We start from the raw sequence: 21355 nt of genomic DNA on the forward strand, positions 1-21355 counted from the left end.
TGTAGCCTGAATGATATCAAAAGACAGATCTGCTCATTGAATTATCTTTTCTTGGATTTGTTTCTTTATATCAGGGAGATTTTTAATGTAAGAGGCAAATGAAAAGATTTTTATGTTCTAAAACTTCAGGACAATGTATCGCACCGTTAGAACGTCTGCACAAAACGTTTAACAAAGCCCCTCTTTCTAAGTGCACAATTTAACCCTAGACCAACTTTCCTTGGAGGGAGGGCTTTTATTATCTTTTTTACTAGCACCTGATATTAGCCTCTAGTTTTTATCTGATACTGTGTGGGCTCAGGGAACCCTATTGACTTCCCTTTAGTGTGTTTAATTAACACTGTCTGAAGGGCAGATTTATGTGCTGTCTTACAATATCAGGCAGGGAAACGTTCCCCAGTGAGACACAACGTCTATCTCTACAGTACAATCTATAATACAATCATGCAAAAGAGATGTAATCACTTCATATAGAGCCCATTTAAATATACCAATTTCCTACAAAATTTTATCTGAAGTCCATCAACTCTGATACCTCTAATCATAGCTTCTATTAGGACATCATCAACCAGTCTCGGTCTTATAATATTGGGTAAGGGAAGCATTCCCACACAAATATCCATTTTCAAAACACACGCAAGCCAAGTTGATAAAACCTCTTCACATAATATTAGCTCAAACATTCTAACCTTTATAATCCTATCAACCCTTACACTTTTACGTTTGTTTTCATTCTAGTTGCAGCCTGAGTCAGGGTCCCAACACTAGGTTTTGGTACCAACGCTTGTGGATTCCTGCATGAGGGAGACTTGGACATTTCCCTTCTCCATTTCCTGGTTATTCTTCCCATTTTACTCAGAAGGCTTTGAGTCCACAGCAAGAGGTCGAACCAAGGGACCACGGCCCTTTTGTTAATCTTTAATTTGATTAACCATCCTAACTGTTGCACCAAGCGATTGTTGGTCAGGTTTCTCCTTTTGATTTCTGCCTTCTGGCTTTTTAAATAGAGCAGACTTGTTTGGGGCCCTTTAATCTTGGGGAGACTAGTAAGGGGTCCCTTCAGCCCACCCAACGTTAGGCAGTGATGTATTAAACCTTTGTCCTAACCCCATTAATGTCCATTTTATTTATCACATTTTTTAAAAATAACCATCTTAAGATTTCCGTCCTGCTGGGATGAGTCTCAAGACTCTTCCCTTTCTGATTCACCTTTGTCCCCCCCAACCTTTGTTTTGTAATTGGCACCTGAGCTAACATCTGTTGCCAATCTTTGTTTTGTTCTTCTTCTTCTCCCAAAAGCCCCTCAGTAATAGTTGTATATTCTAGTTGTAGGTCCTTCTGGTTGTGCTATGTGGGATGCCACAGCAGCATGGCTCGATGAGCAGTGCCATGTCCGTGCCCAGGATCCGAACCAGTGAAACCCTGGGCTGCCGAAGCACAGCACGCAAACTTAATCACTTGGCCACAGGGCCGGCCCCTGTTTCCCCTTTCGATATTTGCTTTATATACCTTATGTTCTAAAAAGTCCTTAATTTTTTTTTTTACCCTGTAGAGAACAGTCCCTTGACTTTCCCTGGACTTCTTTTTCTTCTTTTGTTAATTAACTTAATGTTTTCATTAGCATCTGTAAGACCAGGAGAGGAAACTGAGACCCCAAATTTTATTAAGTTCTTGAGACTAGTCATTATTTCTTTGCATTGTCTTTTAAATTTGCTATTTTTATAGGTACCAATAAAGCATCTGTATTCGAGAGCTCTCTAAACATTTTTCCAATTTAGAAGTTTTTCCAATTTAAAAGATCCATTGTCTGGCCTTTGACGAGTAGGATCCTAATAGCAACTCAAACCAATCAGCCTTTTATGGCTTACCCATGGAGGCAAGAGGTGTCCCCAAATGAGAGTGCAAAGGAGGCAGCCCTCACAAGATCCAGAATGTTCACTCCCCAAAAAGTGTAAGAGAGCAAAGGCCTTCATTACACATGCAGAACGCACTAACCGACAATGAAGGTTGAGATGCCAAAGGCCCCTAATGGACTGAGATCCCTGATGACAAACTCCCCTGAGAGCTGATACAGCCAAAGAACATACACCTTGGAACCCTAGTCTCTGTGTGGCTGGCCGCCAAGATGCACACTGGTTTGTGCATCCTCCTGATGGTGAAGACCAGAAAGGTCACAAAGCCAAGCTCTCAAGACATAGAAGAAGACAAAAGAAAACAAACTTCATCTTCTATGCACATTAACAGCTTTAGGTAAGCCTTGAGTCTCTTGGAGCCAAACGAATACCTAGGAGGGAGGTTCTGCAGGGTTGGGGGTTGTATGTGTTTTAGAGTACTTCATTGCACGGAAATTTTCTTGACGTTGGCGGGGGTCCTCTGTCATCTACCCCATTCTGTGTCCAACTTATCCTATCATGGGAGTCTTCTTGAGATGGCAAGTGCCCTGATGGCTCTTAAGTGCCCAACCCATGCCCACCAATGTCATGGCCTCTTTGGCTTCCAAGATCCCCGTTAGCAACAGCTTTCACCTCATGCACATGTCAACTCACAGCAAAGTTTACTGTGGGACAAGCCCAGACAACAGGCTTATAGAGATGCCTGTGTCTTGCCCTATGGGTTCTCCTTTTTTGTGACAGTGACGCAAAGACAAGGAAAAATAGTGACCATCTCTGGGAGGAGAAGGGTCAACAAACCAAGAGTACTCCAACAAAATTTCCCAGAGTTGCTGAGTCCAAGAAGCTAGCTTTGCCAATATTTTACCCTGCTAATCTAAATTTAGAAAAGGAAAAACAAATTCACCACTCTCACTTCCACTGAAAACTGAAGGCAGAGATTCGGGAGACTGACGTGGTAAGAACTCTTACCTGCTCCCAGCTCTCATCAGAAGTCTAGGATCTCTCAGCTGCAGGAGTCCAGGAGTGAGCAGCGTCTAGCCAGTGATGTTTTATCCAATCCTCATCACCAAAGTGTAGGGGAAGAAGAATTATCCCTCTGCCCTCTAGGTCCTTCTGGCTGGTGTCAGAATTAAATTGTCATGAGACAGAATAATGGGAGAAAAATCAATGAAAGTTTAATAACATGTATGCATGGGAGAAGCCCAGGAAAACTGTGTAACTCCCCAAAATGGCGGAAGCCACTACCTTAAATACCATCTTCAGCTAAGGACAATGGAGGACATTGGCGGTACTAGTTTGAGATTTTGGAGGAAGGCAATTTACATGGAGGAAGGCAATTTACATGAAGATGGAAAAGCAAATGTTTGATGAGCAAATGTTGACCTCACCTTGCAAAGCCAATGAGAGATAGGGAGGACTGATTGAAAGGCCTTTGTTCTGTTCTTCCCTGTCTGTCATACCTAGTTTACATTATACTATAGTTATCTTATGGTATTATCTCCTTCCTGGAACAGGCTGTGTATGTTAAACTCTTTTAGGCAGTTGGGGGAAGGTCAGGGTTTCTTTCAGAGTCATTTGTTCTTAAAAATAATCAAGCCAAAGAGACACATTTTGGGGTGGCCAATTCTGATCCCTCACACATGTATTGCTCATGATCACAGCAGGTTTGCACACGAATTGAGTAGGGTAATAGGGTGAAAATTGCTCTCTGCTAAATCTTTGGGAAACAGTTAAAGAGAGAGGGCTATAGTCCCTGTTCACAAATGAAGAAATTAAGGCTAAAAGAGATTCAGTATCATGCTGAAAGTCATACACTGAGTAAGTGGTGGATCTGGGACAGTCTCCCAAGTCTCTCTGATACCAGCATTCATTTTCTTCCCCGTGTACTTCTCTGCCGTCCTAGAATGCACATTTTTGAAGAGTCACAGCTTTTTTAGAAAACGGTGTTATTTTTTTCAACTAGGTCTGGGAACCAAAATCCCTGAGGGAAGTACAAGAAGAGCTGAATACAATCATCTAATTCTTTTCGGAAATCACAAATTCCTAAGCCTTCTTAAATGGATTTAGAAGCTAGAAACAAAGATAGAAATATTCCAAATTTATTTACTGAAGACAGCCTAAACCCTGATTCCAAAACCTGTAAAAGCTAGTACATGCACACAAGCCCACAAGCACACAGACTTACACAAACATGCATGCATGCACTCGCATGCGTGCATGCACACACAGAAATAGGGATCTATCTCACTTAGGAGCATAGGTTTAATGTTTTTATCCATAAAGTTTGAGTATATAAGGTTCAACAGTATGTGGGAAATCTACTGCATCCTGGCAGGTTTTCTAGTCACGAGAGGCTGGTGTGATATTGAGAAATATTTTAGTAATTTAATAATCTATCATATCGATAGTCAAAGGAGAAATACCATGTCATTTGAAATGTTGAAAAAAGACTCAAGAAATTCAGCCCATCCCTGATAAACTCTGTGCAGTCTTCATTAGTTCTTGTCTACTTGATTTGCCTTCAGCTGAGAGAATTATGTTAATTATGTTAATTAGGTAACAATCCCTTACCTGAAACTCTTGGGACCGGATGTTTCAGAATTCATATACCACACTTCACTAAGAGCCATAGCAGGGTCTGGAGTAGCACCGTGAATCCAGTAAAACAATATTTCTGCAGGGAAACATAAACATTCATGCCAAGAAGGATAGATAAAGACAAAAGAGCCTCATGTCTGTTCAGGTCGTGTTTTACGGGCAAATGAGTCAGAGAATCAACTTTAGTTTTTATAGCCTTTGAGGCTTTAGGCTTACAATAAGGCACGTTCAGTCTGAAGTGTGTTTCTGTCAATTCTTCTCACATGGTATACATGTCTTCCCCCTCTATTTTTGTTAGATTTTCTTTAATTGAAGTACAGCACAGAAAGTGAAGAGTGCACAAACCATAAGAGACAACAACTTGATGACTTTTCACAAAGTGAACACATACCTGTAACCACCACCAAGACCAAGATCTGGAACATTACTGGAGCCTCAGAAACCCACGTTATGCCCCTGTCTAGGTGTTTCACGTGAAGGCTAACCACTATTCTGACCTACGTCAGCATAAGGGTTTCTTGTTTTTGTTTTTGTTGTTTTGCCTCTTCTTAAACTTTATATAAATAGAATTATCAGTCACGTATGTTTTTATGCCTGGCTTCTTTTGCTCAGTGTTCTGCTATTGATATCTGCCCATGTTGTTGCACGTAGGGGTATTTTCTTGTTTCATGTCTGTATCGTGTTCTATGATATGAATATATCACACTGTATTCATTCATTCAACTGTTGATAGATGTTCATATTGCTTGCAGTTGGTGACTACCATCAATAATGATGCTGTGAACGTTTTTATTTGTGTGTCTGGAGAACATGTTTGTATTGGTGTTGCGTATATAGTTGGATTGTGTCATCGCCAGAATTCTATGATGATGCCCAATGACCCATGTCCTTTTTTTTAATTGAGGAAACATTGTTTTAATAACATTATATAAATTTCAGATGTACGTTATTCTATTTTGACTTCTGTATAGACTACAACATGTTCACTACCGAAAGTCTAGATGCCATCCATCACCATACACGCGAGCCTTTTTACCCCTTTCCCCCTCTCCCCACCCCTCTTCCCCTCTGGTAACCACCAATCTGTTCTGTATATCTATGTGATTTTTTGATGGTTTGTAAATAAACATCCCGATTAAAAACTAGGAAGAAGATCTGAGTGGACATTTTGCCAAAGGAGATACACAGATGGCCAACAGACACATGAAAAGATGTTCAACATCATTTCAGAGAAGACTCAAATAAATAAAATTAGAAACGAAAGAGGAGACATTACAGCTGATACTACAGAAATACATAGGATCATAAGAGACTACTGTGAACAATTATATGCCAACAAATTAGATAACCTAGAAGAAATGGACAAATTCCTAGAAACACAAAACCTACCAAGACTTAATCCAAAAGAAATAGAAAATCAGAATAGATCAATAATGAGTAAAGAGATTGAATCCATAATCAAAAACCTCCCAACACAGAAAACCCCAGGATAAGACACCTTCACTAGGGAATTCTACCAAACACTTAAAGAAGAATTAACGCCAATCTTTCTCAAGCTCTTCCAAAAAATTGAAGAAGAGGGGACACTTCTAAACTCATTCTACAAAGCCAGCATTACCCTGATGTCAAAGCCAGATAAGGACGGTACAAGGAAAGACATCCATCGACAAACATCCCTGATGAACATAGACGCAAAAATTCTCAACAAAATATTAGCAAACCAAAGTCTACAACACATTGAAAGGATTATACACATGGTTAAGTGGGATCTATTGCTTGGATGGAAGGGTAGTTCAACATACACAAATCGATAAATGTACTACACCTAATTAATAGAATGAAAGATAAAAATCACACAATCATCTCAATAAATGCAGAGAAAGCATTTCCCCAAACTCAACATCCTGTCGTGATAAAAAAAAAACCTCAACAGATTTCGTATATAAAGAACGTATCTCTACATAATAAAGGCCTTATATGACAAACCCAGAGCTAACATTATACTCAACGGTGAACAAGACAAAGATGCTCACTCTCACCACTCTTATTCAATATAGTCCTGGAAGTCCTAGCTAGAGCGATTAGGCAAGGTGAAGAACTAAAAGGCATTCAAATCAGAAATGAAGAAGTAAAATTCTCACTGTTTGCAAACGATACGATTTTGTATATAGAAAATCCCAAAGACACAACCAAAAATCTATTGGAACTAATCAGCAAATTAAGTAAACGTTCAGGATATAAAATCAACATACAGAAGTCAGTTGCATGTCTATATGCGAATAATGAAACATCTGAAAAAGAAATAAAGAAAACTATCCCTCTCACAGTATCATCAAAAACAATAAAATATTCAGGAATAAATTTAACCAAGGAAGTGTAAGATCTGTACATTGAAAAATACTAGACTTTGTTGAAAGAAATCAAAGAAGAAACAAACAAATGGGAAGACATCCAATGTCTATGGATAAAAAGCATTAATATCGTCAAAATGTCCATACTACCCAAAGCCATCTGTAGATTCAACACAGTCCCCAGCAAAATTCTAATGGCATTTCACAGATATAGAAAAAACAATCCTAAAATTTGTATGGAACCATGAAAGACCTGAATAGCCAAAGCAATCCTGAGAAAGAAGAACAAAGCTGAAGGCGTCACACTTCCTGATTTTAGACTATACACCAAAGCTATAGTAATTAAAACAGTATGGTCCTGGCATAAAAATAGACACACAGACCAATGGAACAGAACAGAGATACCAGAATTAAACCCCTGCATATACGGCCAACGAATATTCGACATGGGAGCTAAGAACATCCAATGGGGAAAGGATAGTCCCTTCAACAAATGGTGTTGGGAAAACTGGATAAACACATGCAGAAAAAAGGAAATTAGGCCCCTGTCGTATACCACTCACAAAAACTAAATCAGAATGGATCAAAGACTTAAGCATAAGACCTGATACCATAAGATTCCTAGAAGAAAACATAGGGAAGAAGCTCCTAGACCTTGGTCTTGGCAATGATTTCTTGGATAGGACACCCAATGCACAAGCAACAGAAGTGGAAATCAATAAGTGGGACTACATCAAACTAACAGGCTTCTGCACAGCAGAAGAAACAATCAACAAAATGAAAAGGCAACCAAAAGAACAGGAGAAAAATTTTTCAAACCATATATTGGAGAATATATATATATCCAAAATATATAAAGAACTCATACAGCTCAATAACGACAAGGAAAAAACAATCCAACTAACAAATGGGAAGGGGAACTGAATGCACATTTTTCCAAAGAAGACACCCAAATGGCCAACAGGTACATGAAAAGATGCTCAGCATCACTATTCATCAGGGAAATGCAAATCAAGGGATACCAAATAGCAAAAAAAATCTTGAAAAAGACGAACAAAGTTGGAAGACTCACACACCCCGATTTCAAACATATTACAAAGCTACATTAATCAAAAGAATGTGATACCGGCATGAAGACAAACATACAGACAATGGAACACAATGGAGAACCCAGAAATAAACCCTTGCATTTGTGGTCAAATGAGTTTTGGCAAGGGTGCCAATAATTGTCAATGGGAAAGGACAGTCAATTCGACAAATGGTACTGGGACAACTGGGTATCCATGTGCAAAAGAAGGAAGTTGAACTCTTTACCTCGCAACATACACAAAAATTAAGTCAAAACAAATCAAAGAACTAACCGTAAAAGCAAAAAGTGCAAAACTCTTAGAAGAAAACAGGGGGAAAGCTTCATGACATTGGATTTGGCCATAATTTCTTGGATATGCTTCCACTTCCCTTGTCTCACAGGGTGACATCAAAACAAAATACGCCAGATGCCAGGCATCATCAGTGGTATGGAACTCTGTTGCTTAGGAGCCATTTCCATACTGCAGCTAGGTATTAGGCCATTCTACAGCTTGAAAAGCACAGGCAACAAAAGTGAAAATAAAAGTAAAATGGACTACATCAAAATTAAAAATTCCTGAGCGTTAAGGGACACAATCAACAGAGTGAAAAAAGCAACCTACAGAATGGGAGACAATATTTGCAAATCATATATCTGATAAGGGGTTAATATCCTGAATACATAAAGAACCTGTACAATTCAATAACAAAAAACCTCCAAATAGTCCAATTTAAAAAATGAACAAAGGACTTGAAAAGACAAGTCTTCATAGATGATATATGTATGGGTCGCAAGCATATGAAAAGATGCTCAATATCACTAATCATTAGGGAAATGCAAATCAAAACCACAATGATATCACTTCACACCCATTAGCAGGGCTACTATTAAAAAAACCCCAGAAAATAACAAGTGCTGACAAAGATGTGGACAAACTGTAAATTTTGTGCACCGCTGGTGGGAATGCAAAATGGTGCAACTACTGTGGAAAACTGTAACTTGGTTCATTAGAAAATTAAAAATAGAATTACTATATAATCTTGCAAGTCCACTTCTGGGTAAATATTTGAAAGAATTGGAAGCAGGTGAAGACATATTTGTACACCCATGTTCATAGCAGCATTATTCACAATAGCCAGTAAGTGGAAGCAACCCAAGTGTCCATCGATGAACGAATGTAGAAAGAAATTGTGGTATGTACATACAATGGAATATTATTCAGACTTAAAAACGACAGAAATTCTGACTCATGCTACAACATGGATGAACTTGAAGACGTTATGCTAAGTGAAAGAAGGCAGTCCAAAAGGCAAATGCTATATAATTCCACTTATATGAGATGTCTAGGGTAGTCAAATTCATAAACAGAAAGTAGAATGTTGTTCGACAGCGGCTGCGGGGGAGGGGAAAATGGAGTGGTGGTGTTTAATGGGGATGGCGTTTCCAGTTTGTAAGATGAAAGAGTTCTGGAGTTTTGTTGCACAACAGTGTGAACATGCTTAATACTACTGTCCTGTACACTTAAACATGTTTAAGATGATAAATTTTATGTTGTATGTATTTTACCGGAATTAAATTCTTTTTAAAAAGCAACTCTTTATTGAAAAGCCATCATATGTCAGCCACCATGCTCTGTTCTTTAATGACATATTTTTAAAACAACTTCCATATGTGGGAAGTCCTATATTTATTCCCATTTGATGGACATTGAAATTGAGGTGCTAAGCAATTTTGTGCTTTGCACGATCTCATAACTAGTTGAGCTTGGCTTCAGAGTCAGACATCCTGGGTCTTAATTCTAGTTTTCCCATTGACTTGCTGTGTTGTTCGGGACAACTTAGTGAACCTGGAAACCTATGTTTCCTCATCTCTCAATAGGGCACGATAAGAGTGCATGCCATCTAGATTTTTGTAAGGGTCAAAACAGACAGTGCCCGTTAAGTGCTTCCAACAGTATCTGGCACGCAGTGAGTGCCCAATGAAGATGGATTTTGTATGGTTAGGGTTATTATCATGTACCCAGATGTTTCTGACCCCAATGGCTATACTCTTAACACTCTTTCTCAGGGCTGGATAATCATATCCTCAGATAAAGATCAAATCTGTATGAAGAACACTAGAATTCCAGCTATTCTGTCTGCACTGAGGGCAATTACTATTTCACACAGTTCCTTAGGAATAGCAAAGTGTACCTAAATTACAATTCCTTCCATTTATTGGCAGATGCTGTATACCTGGACTGTGCTAATCCCTAATGCTCAAATGACGTATGGTAGAAGTAGCAGCTAACATTTACCGAAGGCTTGCTGTCAAACGAGCTGACATATTTGGCCAGTAAGTAACAACGATGTGCCCAGGTAGACTCAGTTCATTACCTACATAGACAGGAAAAGTAATATCAACATGGTGTTAGCTCCCACTTCCCTTGTTCCACAGGGTGACATCAAAACAAAATAAGCCAGATGATAGGCTTCATCACTGGTATGGGACTCTGTTGCTCACGAGCCATTTCCAAATTGCAGCTAGACATTAGGCCATTCTATAAGCTTCAGCTGTACCCTAAGGTGAGGGAAGGAAGAAAGATGAAAAGTTCTGGAACCAGAGAGGTGATAAGAAACTGCCTATGGTGGCCTCTCTCAAAATAGGGAGATGGTGAGAAATGGTCTTGCAGCAGCTTCTCAGAACTCAGCCTGTCTTTCCACATTCCTGGAGGATAACAGGGCATTCTACTCAGCTGCAGATCAAACTGCGGTTGAAACTTACTTACATGGCCCATACACGAGCTTGTCAGTGTGCTTGGCACAGAGCAGTTCCCCTACATATACTGTGTGCCAGAAATAACCTGATGCTCATGAGAGCCATTAGAGGCATATTTTATCATCCCTAAATTGCAGATGAACAAACAGGCTAAGAAGAATAGAGAGTCTTGCCTTGAGTCTCAGATTAATACAAGGTAGGTGAAGATATACCTGACTCAAGGGCCCATGCCTTTTACCCTACACCAAACTGCCTTCAGTTTTACCAGTGCACAAGGTGGACGTGCACTGTCATTCCAACTGGACTAGAGGATCTTTGAATATAGAGAGTAAGATTTAACCTACTCTTACACTGCTGATGCCTAATTCAGTGCAAAGCAAAGTAGGTACTCAAGGAACAAGTGTTGACTCATTCACTGGGGATTCATTTTGTACTTAACACGTGGCCTACTTGATAGAGTGTAATTACTTCTAATGACAATTTGTTACACAATCTCTGTAACATAGATTTCTTTTTTTCTTAAATGGGGCAACAGGAGAATAATTGCGTGACCTGATAATGTTAATGGTATTCCTTGTTCGAGAGAGAGAGAAACAAAGAGAGAAATTCTTCCATTGTAAGCAAAGTAACATAGTAGTAAAGGATTTGGCTGTGAATTCAGAATATTATATAGGTTTTATTCCAGGTTCTGTGTTGGGGGGCTTTCTTTTTGCTAAATAACCTTGGATAATTTGCTTAGACTTCTTTATATCTATGATTCCTCATCTCTGAAATGTGAATAAGACCATTACTTACCTCTTGGATGTACTGTTTTGAGGATTACATTTTATATATGTGTGTGTGTGTGTGTGTGTGTGTGTGTGTGTGTGTCTATATACATATACATATATACATATATATATATAATAGTATTCTTGGGCCCACAGGTTATTGTATCTCAAAATTGGTTTTCAAATCACCCAAAATTGCAGCAGCATCTTCAGAATTCCTGAGATGTGATTTCCAAATGTCTGTTTCCTCATGTCATCGTATTTGAGGCCTAAAGTCAACCTGAACTTAAGGGAAAGAGCTTATTTTTAAAACTCTGTGTTACGTCTGATACGGGCTGAATCTTGTCATCCCAAAATTTATATGTTGAAACCCTAGTACCTCAGAATGTGACTGCATTTGGAGATAGGGCCTTTAAAGGGATGATTAAGTTAAAATAAGGCCGTTAGCGTGGGCCCTAATCCAATCTGACTAGTGTCCTTATGAGAAGAAACAATTTGGACACACAGGGAGACACTAGGGGTGTGTGCGCGCACACGCACACACACACACACACACACACACACACACAGAGGACAAACAACGTGAGAACACAGTGAGAAGGCAGCCACGTGCAAGCCAAGGAGAGATGCCTCAGAAGACAACAAACTTGCCAACACATTGATCTTGGACTTCTAGCCTCCAGAACTGTGAGAAAGAAATGTGTTGTTTAAGCCACCCCGTCTGTGGTGATTTTTCAGGGCAGCCGGAGCAGACAAATGTAATACAACATGTTTCTGTCTCTCTTCCTGGACCGAAGGCAGGAAATGTACCTGATTTGTCTCTCTTGCCCCAGGGTACACAGTCTGGCACAGGGTAGGTGGGTAATAAACATCTGCTCACTGTACAATGTCAATGAAGTAGACTAGCAGGAGGGGCTACCTGAATCTCCACCCCCAGATTCATAGCTGACGGGCCTGGCCAAGTCCTATGTCCTCCTCCATGTAGTGAACTGACTCATAGGCCACACACGTGGGTCAGGCTGCCTGGTTCATATCAGCTTCATTACTAACTTCCAGTGTGACCACGGGAAATTCTCTGAACATCTCTCTAACTCGTTCTCTTCATCCGTAAATGAGATAATAATAGTTGCCATATCTTGAGCTGCTGTGAGGATTAAACGAAATGATGATATATTTAAGTGCTTAGAGCTGTGCCTGGCTCAATATAGGCAGTCAATAAAATTTAGCTCTTAAAATGTACATGCCTCAGAATTACTATAAGCAATTACGTAAACTCAATAAATGTTGGTAATTAATATTAGTTAACGGCAATTGCTACTAACATCATTTCATTTGATTCTTCTAACAATTCTGCAATGTCGCTGGTAATATCTGCCACTGTAGAAACTGAGTTGCGGTAGTTAGGTATCCTAACCTAGTGCCCTTTGAGAGGAAGTATTGGTGAAACAGAAAAAGGTTACACATGTTTACAGATGGTGTTACCTAAAATGTCAATCTAGTTTTCATCTTAAAATTTTATCTCAGGCGGAGTGACTCCAATTGTGCTGAGTTTTCAGCTTCATTGAAAAGAAACAAACATGAAGGAGGACTGAATATCATGCATCATACATGAAGTGGAATTTACACTGGCTTTAGAATCTGATAGGATACGACTGGGTTTTAGACCTGGTCTTAAATACTCAGTTCCCTCATTTGTAAAATGAAGGTGACCATACCTATTTTGAAGGTGTGTTGGGAGGCTTAAATTGAAGACAATATCTAAACCTCCTAACTTACAGTATGTGGTATTTTATAAATGGTCACTTTGGGCTATCTTTGTACGCCCATCAAATGTCACAGGGCCCCTTACATGGCAAATGATGTTTTCAGGAATTTTTTTTTTTTTTTTTTAATGAATGAACTAGAGCAATGATTCTTAAGCATTTTGGTCTCAGAAACCCTTTACACGCTTAAAATCTTTTTAAAATTTATTTTATTTTATTTTTTTAATTGCAGTAACATTGGATTATAACATTATATAGCTTTCAGATGTACATCGTAATATATTTCAAATTCTGTGTAGATTACATCATGTTCACCACCCAAAAACTATCCATCCCCTCACATGTGAGCCTAATCACCCTTTTTGCCCTTTTGCTCTCCCCCTCGCCCTTCCCCTATGGTAACCGCCAATCCAATCTTCATTGCTACGTGTTTGTTTGTCATTGTTTTTATCTTCTACTTATGAGTAAGATCAGGCGGTATTTGACTTGCTCCCTCTGACTAATTTCACTCAGCATAATACCCTCAAGGACCATCCATGTTGTCACAAATGGCCGGGTTTCATCATTTCTTATGGCTGAGTAGTATTCCATCAGGTATAAGTGCCACACCTTCTTTATCCATTCGTCCCCTGATGGGCACCTAGGTTGCTTCCAAGTCTTGGCTATTGTGAATAATGCTGCAATGAACATAGGGGTGCATGTATCTTTATGCCTTTGCGTTTTCAAGTTCTTTGGATGAATACCCAGCAGTGGGATAGCTGGATCATATGGTAGATCTATCCTTAATTTTCTGAGGATACTCCACACTGCTTTCCATAGTGGCTCCACCAGTTTGCACTCCCACCAGCAGTGTACTCTCCACATCCTCTCCAACATTTGTTGTTTCCTGTCTTGTTAATTATAGCCACTCTGACCGGCATGAGGTGATCCCTCATTGTGGTTTTGATTTGCATTTCCTTGATAGCTAATGATGCTGAGGATTTTTTCATATGCCTTTTGGCCATCCATACATCTTCTTTGGAGAAATCTCTGTTCAGATCTTTTGCCCGTTTTTGAATTGGGTTGTTGGTTTTTTTTCGTTGTTGAGCTGTATGAGTTCTTGGTATATTTTGGATATTAACCCCTTATCTGATATGTGGTTTGCAAATATCGTCTCCCAATTGTTGGGTTATCTTTTCGTTTTGTTGATGGTTTCCTTTGCTGTGCAGAAGCTTTTTAGTTTGATGTGGTCCCATTTGTTCATTTTTTTCTTTTGTTTCCCTTGCCCGGTCAGACGTGGTACTTGAAAATATGCTGCTCGGACCGATGTCAAAGAGCGTACTGCCTATGTTTTCTTCTAGAAGTTTCATGGTTTCGGGTCTTACGTTCAAGTCTTTAATCCATTTTGAGTTGATTTTTGAGCATGGTGTAAGGGAATGGTCCACTTTCATTCTTTTGCATGTGGCTGTCCAGTTTTCCCAACACCATTTATTGAAGAGACTCTCCTTCCTCCATTGTATGCTCTTGGCTCCCTTGTCGACTATTAGCTGTCCGTAAATGTGTGGGTTTATTTCTGGGCTCTTGATTCTGTTCCATTGACCTGTGTGTCCGTTTTTGTGCCAGTACCATGCTGTTTTGGTTACTATGGCTTTGTAGTATATTTTGAAATCAGGGAGTGTGATACCTGCAGCTTTGCTCTTTTTTTCTCAGGACTCTGTTGGCTATTCAGAGTCTTTTGCTGTTCCATATAAATTTCAGGATTCCTTGTTCTATTTCTGTGAAAAATGTTGGAACTTTGATAGGGATTGCGTGGAACCTGTAGATTGCTTTAGGAAGTATGGACGTTTTAACAATGTTAAGTCTTCCAATCCAAGAGCACGGGATATATTTCCATTTCTTTGTGTCTTATTCGATTTCTTTCAACAATGCTTTATAGCTTTTTAGTGTACAGATCTTTCACCTCTTTGGTTTAGTTTATTCTAGGTATTTGATTCTTTTTGTTGCAGTTGTAAATGGGATTGTATTCTTAATATCTCTTTCTGCTACTTCGTTGTTAGTGTATCGAAATGCAACCGATTTTTGTATGTTGATTTTGTATCTCGTGACTTGACTGTATTCCTTTCTTGTTTCTAAAAGTTTTTCTGTGGATTCTTTAGGGTTTTCTAGATATAAAATCACGTCATTTGCAAAGAGTGACAGTTTCACTTCTTCTTTTCCAATATGGATCCCTTTTATTTCTTTTTCTTGCCTGATTGCTCTGGCGAGGACTTCCAATACTATGTTAAATAAGAGTGGTGACAGTGGGCATCCTTGTCTGGTTCCTGTTCTATGAGGGGTAGCTTTCAGTTTTTCTCCTCTGAGAATGATATTTGCTGAGGGTTTGTCATATATGGCCTTTATTACGTTGAGGTATTTTCCTTCTATCTCCATTTTATTGAGAGTTTTTATCACAAATGGATGCTGTATCTTGTCAAAAGCTTTCTCTGCATCTATTGAGATGATCATGTGATTTTTATTCTTCATTTTGTTAATGTGGTGTATCACGTTGATCGATTTGCGGATGTTGAACCATCCCTGCATCCCTGGAATGAAACCCACTTGATCATGTTGTACGAGCTTTTTAATGTATTGTTGTATTCGATTTGCTAGAATTTTGTTGAGGATTTTTGCATCGATGTTCATCAGTGCTATTGGCCTGTAACTTTCTTTTTTCGTGTTGTCCTTGTCTGGTTTTGGTATCAGGATCATGTTGGCTTCGTAGAATGAGTTAGGAAGCCCCCCCTCCCCTTCAATTTTTTGGAAGAGTTTGAGAAGGATAGGTATTAAGTCTTCCTTGCACATTTGGTAGAATTCGCCAGGGAAGCCGTCTGGTCCTGGATTTTTATTTTTTGGGAGGTTTTTGATTGCTGTTTTGATCTCCTTACTGGTGATTGTCCTATTCCCATTCTCTACTTCTTCTAGGTCCAGTTTTGGAAGGTTGTATGATTCTAAGAATTTATCCATTTCTTCTAGATTATCCAATTTGTTGGCGTATAGCTTTTCATAGTATTGTCTTATTATCTTTTGTATTTCTGAGGTGTCCGTTGTAATCTCTCCTCTTTCATTTCTGAATTTATTTATTTGAGCCTTCTCTCTTTTTTTCTTGGTGAGTCTAGCTGAGGGCTTGTCAATTTTGTTTATCTTTTCAAAGAACCAGCTCTTGGTTTCATTAACTTTTTCTATTGTTTTTTTTTTTAGTTTCTATTTCGTTTATTTCTGCTCTGATTTTTATTATTTCCTTCCTTCTGCTGACTTGGGGCTTTGTTTGTTCCTCTTTTTCCAGTACCTTTAGATGGGCTGTTAGATTTTTTTATTTGTGAGTTTTCTTGTTTGTTGAGGTAGGCCTGAATTGCTATAAACTTCCATCGTAGAACCGCTTTTGCTGTATCCCACAGATTTTGGCATGTCGTATTTTCATTTTCGTTTGTCTCCAGGAATTTTTTGATTTCTCCTTTGATTTCTTTCTTGACCCAATCGTTGTTCAGTAGCATTTTGTTTAATCTCCACATATTTGTGGCTTTTCTGGTTTTCTTCCTGTAGTTGATTTCTGGTTTCATACCTTTGTGGTCAGAAAAGATGCATGGTATTATTTCGACCTTCTTAAATGTATTGAGACTTGTTTGGTGGCCTAATGTGTGATCAATCCTGGAGGATGTTCCATGGGCATTTGAAAAGAATGTGTATTCTGTGGTTTTTGGATGGAATGCGCATAGAATATTTTGAGGACATGAAAGTGATTTTGTTTATGTGACTCATATCAATTGATGTTTATCATATTAGAAATTAAAACCAATAAATTTTTCAAACACAACAATATACAGACACGCATTCCATTAAATGTCAGAGTGATGAAGTCATCACAGGTCATGTCATCTCTGGAAGACTCTGCTGTGCACTAGAGAGTGAATAAGAGTGGAAAAGGCAGCTAACTTTTACTATTACTATAAAAATAACTTTGACCTCTCTAATCCCATGAAATGGCCTTGCGAACTCCTGACCTAGAGGTTAATGTTGCAAATTGTGGGGAACTATAAATTCAGGGGAATCCACCTGGCAAACTGAAGCTTTGACTTTTAACCTGCCATCTGGAATCACTGCTCTCCACTGAAGTCTTCACTCTGTCTTCAGCACCTGCATGAATTAATGAAGGAAACTTGAGGCTGTAGATCTGGCCTTCAACCAACTAGTGGAGGACTGGTAGCTGCGTTTGCCTCCCCAGTGTGGCTGCAAGTAATGTGTGTGGTCTGAGTATATCAGTGAACACCTAGATGAGGAAGCGCGTAATTGCCTAACGCATGATTTGACCAAGCACTAGATAGACAGTGAACGTACAAAAATACCCTAGTTGTGATTCTGAGACTCCTAGGAACATACACACATCAGTTAGGGGATAACTGTGTAGAAATTGCGTTCAAGAGTTTTATATTTAATTGTTTTCTTGAGATGATGCCTCCTCCCAAAGGAAAATAATGTGCCTACTTATTTAGAAACACATATTTCCACTATTAAATTACAAATGATTCTTCTTTTGAAGAGAACATTAATATTTGCATTTGTCCAGGTTGCATGGAACATACGTGAGGCTTTTTTTTCATATGTTCTTTGTTTGCTGCCTTGACATGTGTTGTAGCTACGAGGCTGTTAATAACAATTCACTAGCCCCGATGCAATATTAAGAAAACTGGTAGATGATTGCTTTCTATGTTTGCTAGATTATAGCTGCTGCTAACAACTGAACCAAATATCTACCTCCAATCGATAGAAAATTTGAAAGAACCGAAAGACTAAAATGAGTACCCAAAGACAAATGCTAACATTTTTCCGTTTTTGCACGCACATGCTCTATCTTGTCTATTTTTATATGTCTAGCTATCTATAAATTATCTATTTAAACTTTATGCTCTACCATTTGAAAGAAAAATTCAGATATTATGACACTTGACTCTTAAACATTTCAGCATTCAATTCTTAAAAATAAGGACATTTTCCTATATAACCTCATTACCGTTAGCAAACCAAAATATTAACGTTAATTCAATGATACTATGTAAGTAAGTATATTTTTAATTTTCTCAAATGTTCCCCAAATGTCTTTCATAGACCCTTCTCTTCCCCCAATACAATAGATTCAATTATTCAATCTGCTGGCTGTATGCCTCTCTTTTCTCCTTTATTAAAGATCTAGAACAAATCCCTCAACCTTCCTGTTTTGTTTTGTTTTCCATGACATTGAACTTTTGAACACTCTACCCAGTTTCCTTTCATAATGTTCCACAATCTATATTTGTCTGTTTCCTCATGATTGTATTCTGGTTAAACAATTTTGGCAAGAATACTACATGAGTGGGACTATATATTTAATATTTTACATCAAAAGGCATATAATGTCAGTTTACCCCAATCTTGACTAAAATGTTGACCACCTACTCTTTCCAGTTAAAGGAATATTTTCCCCTAGTAGTTAGTAAGTAATCTGTGGGTTAATAACTTCAATATCCTATTCTCTAATAATATTTCATGCAATGATTTTATCGTTCATTGATTATCCTGGCCTAAATCAATTTTTACATTGTGTGCTGCATTTATTAACTAGTATTCTTATTTAAAGAAGAATTGTTTCCCCAATTTTCCCTCTCATTCTTCACTCTTTTTAAAAATCTCTTGCGCTAACTAGACTATCAACTTTTTAAAGCAGACACTCCTTCAGTTCTTCCATATGCCTTTCCTAGAGTATTTTGTGTCATACCATATGTCCCAGATGCATGAGAAAATATTAACTAGATTGAAAGGGACAAACCAGAGAAATCATGATCCTCCTTCATGTCACCAATAAAATTTAATAATAATAACGAGTGTTCCCATTACTGAGAACTCACCATATGCCTGACATTAGGCTGAACACTTTAAATGCATTCTATTTTTAAATTACGACAACAATTCTACAAAGTAGGCATTATTCTTAATCCCAGTTTACACAGGATATAGCTGAGGCGGAGAGAACTTAGTCAACTCAGAGAAGGTTAGTCAATAGTTAATTGTTGCTGATCACATCAACTCCTGAAATCGGGGATTCTGTGATCTGACTCTGAGCTAATATCTAGGCAGAAAAGAATAATTATTCCTAGCAGAATAACATGTTTAGGGTTCTGTGAAATTGGATGTTATGAGGCCCTAACAAATCTATCTGAACAATGTTATATAGTTGAAGATGTATCAGTCTGCTCTTTTCTAATAGTATCCAGTAAATAAGTGTATGTCCCGTTGACCGACTGTCTAAATTTCTACCAGACATTTTACATACCATATCTCTTTTTAACTCCAGGTGACACTTTAAGGGTGTTTCAGTTTAACGTCAACAGAAATAAGGATGTGGATCGAAAATCAGTAGCTTTCAAAGAACTGCCAGACAATCTTTTCCAAAGTGGTCATATCATTTTGCATACTCAACAGCAATGAATGACAGTTCCCGATTCTCCACGTCCTTGTCAGTATCTGGTATCGTCAGTGTTTGGAATCTTAGCTATTCTAATAGATGTGCAGTAGTATCTCTCTCTTGTTTTAATTTGCAATTCTCTAATGACACTTGATGCTGAGCATTTTTTTCCATATGCTTACCTGCCATCTGTATTTCTTCTTTGGTGAGTTATCTGTTGCAGTCTCTTTCCCATTTTTTAACTGGGTTGCTTGTTTGTTTTATTTTTAGCTCTGTGTATACTTTGGATACTAATCCTTTATCAGATATTTGTTTTGTAAATATTTTCTCCCAGTCTGTGGCTTGTTTTAAAAAAAAAAAAAATTCAGTTAGCAGTGTTTCTCACAGAGCCTAAGTTTTAATTTTAATGAATTCTAACTCATCATGTTTTTCTTTCATGAACTGTTTTTTTGATGTTTAATCTAAAAAGTTATCACCAAACCCCCAAGGTCACCTAGATTTTCTCCTATGTTATCTTCTAGAAGTCATATAGTTTTGCTCTTTACATTTAGGTTTATGATCCATTTTGAACTAAATTTTTGAAAGTTTTAAGGTCTGTGTCTAGATTTTTTTTTTTTTTTTTTGGCAGGTGGATGTCCAGTTGTTCCAGCACCATTTGATGAAAAGGTTATCCTTTCTTCATTAAATTGTCTTTGCTTTTTGCTCAAACATCAGCTGACTATATTAGTGTCTATTCTAATCCACTGATCTATTTGTCAACTATTTTACCAATACCACACTGTCTTGATTATTGTAGCTTTATAGTAAGTGTTGAAGTTTGTTCTTCTTCAGTATTGTGTTGGCTATGCTAGGTCTTTGGTCTTTCCATATAAACTCTAGGATAAGTTTGGTGATATCAACAAAATAACTTGCTGGGATTTTGCTTGGGATTGCATTGAATCTATAGATCACGTTCTTGACAATATTGAGTCTTCCTTTCCATGAACATGGAATCTCTCTCCAACTATTTAGTTTTTTTCTGATATCTTTCATCAGAGTTTTGTAGTTTTCCACATACAGATTTTGTACATATTTTGTTAGACTTATACCTAAGCATTTCATTTGGGGGGGCGGGTGGTGCAAAGGTAAATGGTACTGTGTTTTTTATTTTGAATTCCAGTTGTTCATTGCTGGTACATAGACAAGTAGTTGGTTTCTTATTTTTAACCTTGTATCCTTCAACCGTACTGTAACCACTTATTACTTCCAGGAGATTTTTCTTTTTCTTTTTTGGTTGATTCTTTAGGACTTTCTGCATAGACGATCATGTCATCTGTGAAAAAAAGACACTTTAATGTCTTCCTTCACTAACTGTATACCTTTTCTTTTCTCGTACTATTGCATCAGCTAGGAATTTGAGCACAAGGCTGAATAGGAGTGGTAATAGGGGACATATTTGTCTTGCTCCTAATGTTAGAGGGAGAGCATCTAGTTTCTCATCCTAAGTGTGATGTTAGCTGTAGCTTTTTTTGTAGATGTTCTTTATCAAGTGGAAGAACTTCCGCTCTATACCTGTTTTTCTAGGAGGTCTTTTTTTCGTGAATGGGCGTTAGATTTTGTCTATTGATATGATCATGTGACTTTTTTCTTTAGCCTATCGATGTGATGGATTAATTATTTTTCAAATGTTGAACCACACTTGCGTACCAGGAATAAATCTCACTT

The 21355-nt window shown here is 38.1% G+C and overlaps 1 long non-coding RNA gene across 2 annotated transcripts in view; it reads right to left on the reverse strand.

Moving 5' to 3' along the window:
• The window catches only part of LOC138921962 (uncharacterized), a 53633-nt gene that overhangs the window by 18252 nt on the left and 14026 nt on the right, over window positions 1-21355 (reverse strand). For both annotated transcript variants that reach the window (XR_011435014.1, XR_011435015.1), the window contains exons 2-3: window positions 4464-4566; window positions 2862-3009 (exon numbers count right to left, since the gene is read on the reverse strand). This is a non-coding gene — a long non-coding RNA (uncharacterized lncRNA). The remainder of the gene's footprint in view (window positions 1-2861; window positions 3010-4463; window positions 4567-21355) is intronic.

The sequence above is a fragment of the Equus caballus genome, chromosome X, assembly GCF_041296265.1.
Source record: "Equus caballus isolate H_3958 breed thoroughbred chromosome X, TB-T2T, whole genome shotgun sequence".
In the NCBI taxonomy this organism is placed as follows: domain Eukaryota; kingdom Metazoa; phylum Chordata; class Mammalia; order Perissodactyla; family Equidae; genus Equus; species Equus caballus.